This window comes from Staurois parvus, unplaced genomic scaffold (genome assembly GCF_062004578.1).
Source record: "Staurois parvus isolate SC_StPar_1 unplaced genomic scaffold, SC_StPar_1.0 ptg000402l, whole genome shotgun sequence".
Classification (NCBI taxonomy): Eukaryota; Metazoa; Chordata; class Amphibia; order Anura; family Ranidae; genus Staurois; species Staurois parvus.
In genome coordinates, this window is record NW_028318198.1 from 4774259 (window position 1) to 4779627 (window position 5369).

The following is a 5369-nucleotide window of genomic DNA, read 5'->3' on the forward strand; positions in this document are numbered from 1 at the left end:
AACCCCTGTTGGGTTTTTAATGCTAACTGGGTCTCTGTTAGTCCTACCCAGGTCCTACCCAAACTGACCATTTGGAAATTTGGGCACTGCCCGAGGGCCCAGGGTCAGTAGGGGGCCCCATGAGATAACCCCTGGTACCTTTTTCATAGGCTTTTTTGAGTTTGGGCAAGGACACAGGGGCCCCATGATCCCCTATTGAGGGCCCGGGGTCAGTAGGGGCCCCATGAGATGCCCCTGGTACCTTTTTCATAGGCTCTTTTGTGTTTGGGCAAGGACCCAGGGGCCCCATGATCCCCTATTGCCCAGGGGCCCCATGAGTTGTCAGTCCACCCCTGGTCCTACCATACACATTACAATCTTGGCATACAAGCTCTATACAATTAACTTTACATTTACGAAAGTGTTTTGTATTCCTGTCTGTGTTGCTTGGTGATTTCTACTTACTTTCCATCTAGCAAAACAGTTTGTCACCAGGACAAGAAGTGAAGAGCAATCTGTCTAAGGGAGCCCTAGATTACCAATAAAACCTGATGGGCTCTAATCCTTCCCCACCTATCCAGAGCAAAAGGTTTGCCCTTAATTTAGCTAGCTCTAGAAATTAAAAACTTATAGGGGTCAATATACTAAAATTGGAGTGTGCAAAATCTGGTGCAACTCTGCATAGAAACCACTCAGCTTCCAGATTTGTTTTTTCAAAGTATAATTGAACAAGCTGACACTGATTCTAAAGGCTTACATTTTGTAAGTTTTTTAAATAACAAACATGCCATACTTACCTGCTGTGTGCGGTGGTTTTGCACAGAGCAGCACAGATCCTACTCTTCTTGGGTCCTTTGCCTGCGCTCTTGGCCCCTTACTCCTGTTGGGTTCCCCCACAGCAAGCAGCTTACTTTGGGGGCACCTGAACATGCACATTCCCCACCACTTCTCCGTGTGTCCATTCACACGGAGCCGTGGCTTGTCCCCACCCCCTCTCTTCTTATTGGCTCACTGGCTGTGATTGACAGCAGTGGGAGCCAATGGCTCCCACTGCTATCTCAGCCAATGAGCAGAGGGAGTCCCAGGATAGCCGAGACTCCAGTGCACATCGCTGGATCAAGAGGGGGGTTTAGGTGAATATTAGGGGGGGTTGGGGGGGACTGGTGCACTTACCATAAAATGCATGAAGGTAAAAAAAACCTTAAGTTAAGAGCTGATTGGCTGCCATGCACAGCTTCACCAAATGTTAAACTCTCGAGTTTTAGTAAATCAACCCCATAGTCTCTGTAAGAGAAAAAATACATGCGTCTTATGCCTCATGTATGTGATTGTTTTTTGATTTATGCAGAATCTTGCTGGCAGCGAGATCCTGTTTACAAAGTTGGCTGCACTGCTTCTGAATTCATGTGGACATACACCCACCTATGTCTGTATGGGTTGAGATGCGTACATTCTGCACTTGCTTCACCAATTACGTAATCTTAAATTCTGCATCCAAGTGCGGTGTTCATTTGAATGATGCATTCTGGGCTTGATGTAAAACATCAATAGTGTGTATTAAGTGGGGCAGGTGCAGAATGACTGCAAGCTGAGGTAATTCTGAGATGTCATTGCTGCCTACACATTATTGATGTTGGCTTTGAATTCACTAGGCAGCAGTGGTATCTATAGGCTGCATTTGCACTATACTTATGTAAACATTAGCACAAACGTTTACGTGCATACAGCATAAAACAGTCAAAATTGGTCTATGAACGGGTCCAAAGCATACATTACTGCAGTGTTAAGATCCATATAAATTACAGATCCGAATGCTAAGTATTGTACACCCAGTCTGCCTCTCCAAACTAAGCACTGCAAATGTGATCTCTATAATTGTTCCAGTTGTGCCAAGATAGCTGTAACGTACAGTACAGTAGAATTGGCAGACAGTGACTAGATCCTAAATTACATCTTGCAGATGGTTGAAACCTTTAATCCCAAAACTTTTGCAGATCATAACCGATCAACATCAGATTGGTAAAAAAAAAAAAATCATAGTGTGTCTACGTCCAACAGAATACAGTACATGTGATGAATGAAGGCTAAAGCATGAAGAGGAAGGGTAGAACTAACTACATAGAGCATCCCCTAGCTACAGAGTGAGGTAGGGACAAAATGATTTAAAGGCAAGCAAACAACAATGCACATTTAACATAACGCCTGTGTGCACTGCTTACACAAATCGAGTTTTGAAGGAATACTGGAACCCATCTGTTGCATTTTAGATGTCTGATAACTGCAGTGCTCGTGTATGACCATTAGATGTCCTCAGTAGATCAGCCAAGAACACCTTACTCATCTCCCAGCACTGTCCTAAAGTGTTACTAAACCCAGGACCCTGAATTCACTATATCTGGTCTCCCAAAGTACACACAACATGGAAATGCAATTATTTTTAGTAAATATAAACTGCTAAATACCTTTTCTCATCAGAAGTATAATTCAGTCTTGAGACTTCTATCAGCGTCCAGCTGAGCACTGGTAAAAGCTTGGGGGAGAAGTTTTCATTCTCCTCGGACTGTTCTATGAGCCTGCAGGATCCCTGACCCTCTGTCTGGACAGTGCTGATTGGCCCTGTGCTGATCACATGCACCCTCCCAAAGAAAAAAAAAACAACTCTAGCAATATACACTAAACTGAGCATGTGCAGAGTAACTCATAGAGCTCTGTACTATCAGCAGCTGGATTGGGGACAGTAGAAGGGGAGGATCAGAGAAGACAGGATCAAACAGCCTTTTTACACAATGCAGAGGATTAACTCCTTAGGTACCACAGTGAATATAACAAGCATACTTTACTGAATATACTGACTGATTTTTACTGTTGTGGGTTTAGTAACACTTTAACTATTAGTATCGCTTCTCGTCGTTTTGGCTAAGATCAAGTGTAGTATCTGTTCTTATCAGTTTTCGGGAGAGGGAATGCCAGTGCCCTATTGGCTCGGGGTGCTGGTTAGTACCTCCTCTGATGTAATTAGGTATGGAGTGGTGGGCGCTTTCCTATTCCTCCTGGGTTGATTCTGGCCTGAGTTCCACAGGCTTGTCCCCAGTGATGGCAAGACTCTCCCTAAGCTCTAATGCCTTCCTGCTAGGGATGGGACTTCATTGGTCTGGCTGAGGGCCAACCTAAGAAAGAAGCCCGCAGTGTATGTGCCCCTGGAGTGGCACCTTGGCCACTACACCAGTCACGCATTTTTCTTTTTTTCCCCTGCCTCTAGGGCAGGGCCTTTTGACCAGGACCATAGGAATTTTTTATTCCTGGTCGAACGGGCCGCCCTAATAGTACACTATGGCAAAAATGCACTTATCCACTTCCCCTTTCGCTTTTTTTAATATGTTTTGTCACTTGTACTTTCCACAGCACAGTACGCACTTTCACTTTCCTGATTATAGAGTGTAGGTCCTTGGGCCTGCCCTGAAAGTCTTTGGGGGGGGGGCGGCATGTGGCCTTTTGGTCAGGGTCTCCTCCTCTCATGGGTCTTCCTTTGGGGAAGCCCCACTAAGTACTCGGAATGGCCTTGCTTTGGCAGGCCTCCTGAAGAAGGGGGTCTACCTGGTTTCAGGCACATTTTTGTGTGCTCGCTTTTTTTTTTTTGCACTGGGTGCTAGTTTTTGTGAGTGTGTTTACTACACCATGGAAAAAAAAAGCAAAAACAAAAAACTAGTATTGGTTCAGTGGAGGCAATTTTAGTTCCTTTCAGACCAACTCCAAGTCCTACACCAGCGAACTCATTGTTTCCATACTTTGCACTGGTGATGGCCGAAAGGCCCCAAACAGTTGTATGGAGTTTGGAATATTTATTATATTACAGGTACTTATATAGCACTATCAATTTACACAGCACTTTACCCATCTATTGCACAGTCACATCAGTTCCTGCCCTCAAGGAACTTACAATCTAAGATCCCTTACATTCATTCATACACCTACTAGGGCCAATTTAAACAGGAGTCAATAAACCTACCATCATGTGTGGGAGGAAACTGGAGTACCTGGAGGAAACCCATGCAGGCACAGAGAGAATATGCAAACTCCAGCAGGAAGTGCCATGGTTGGGATTCGAACCAACGACACTAGTGCTGCTAGGTGGAAGAGCTAGCCACTGTGCTGTCACTTTGTAATAATGTTATAAAAAAATATATAGACTGTAATCACGGATATAAACCAGTGTTTTTGGATTGCTCTGCCCACTATCTGGAGATGGGGAGTAAACCCCTATCTTTTGGATTTGTAATGGAAGTGAGACATGTAGATACTTTCTGTATTAAGACGGCTCTACTGAGCAATGTGTTGATATAGTAAAGGTTTTGTTTTTTTGGTTCATTTTTGGTCTACTTTACCCTAACCTGGCAGGTTACACCTTCTCTATTGACAGTAGTAGGTGACTAAACATACCAGGTCACCCACAAGTCCTTACAGTATTACATTTTAGATCACATGTTCAAAATGTTATTAATTTACAATAAACCCCAATTTAAAGTTTAATTATTGAAGATTTATTCATGGTAACCTAAGGATGTTTGAAAACATTATTCAGCTGGATAGATTAAATTGGTATAGCCAACTTTTGGGAAGTTGTGAGAAATGGTCCTCCTCAAACAGGATATTTCAATAGACCTGTAGATAAATAGGAGAACCAGAACCTTTGCTAAGTGGAAGAGTGGGATTGATAATAAAGGTGCCAGTGCCTCCACCTAGGGCAGGGCCTCAGTGAACAGAGAGGTATAATTAAGTACATATATTCATTGTACAAACGGATCATATAAGCAAAGGGCCAGATGCGAGTCCTAGAGGAATTGTGTATACAGGTGAAACACAAAAAATTTGAATATCATGCAAAAGTTCATTTATTTCAGTAATGCAACTTAAAAGGTGAAACTAATATATGAGACTCATTACATGCAAAGCAAGATAGTTCAAGCCGTGATTTGTCATATTTGTGATGATTATGGCTTACAGCTCATGAAAACCCCAAATCCACAATCTCAGAAAATTAGAATATTGTGAAAAGGTGCAATATTCTAGGCTCAAAGTGTCCCACGCTAATCAGCTAATTCAGCCATAACACCTGCAAAGGGTTCCTGAGCCTTTAAATGGTCTCTCAGTCTGGTTCAGTAGGAATCACAATCATGGGAAATCATGGGACTGCTGACCTGACAGCTGTGCAGAAAACCATCATTGACACCCTCCATAAAGAGGGAAAGTCTCAAAAGGTAATTGCAAAAGAAGTTGTATGTTTCCAAAGTGCTGTATCAAAGCACATTAATAGAAAGTTATGTGGAAGGGAAAAGTGTGGAAGAAAAAGGTGCACAAGCAGCAGGGATGACCGCAGCCTGGAGAGGATTGTC

The 5369-nt window shown here is 43.1% G+C and overlaps 1 pseudogene; it reads left to right on the plus strand.

The window, feature by feature from the left end:
* The first annotated feature begins 2875 nt into the window (after nt 1–2875).
* LOC149455142 (U2 spliceosomal RNA) lies at nt 2876–3029 on the plus strand (annotated as a pseudogene).
* Nucleotides 3030–5369: the final 2340 nt, after the last annotated feature.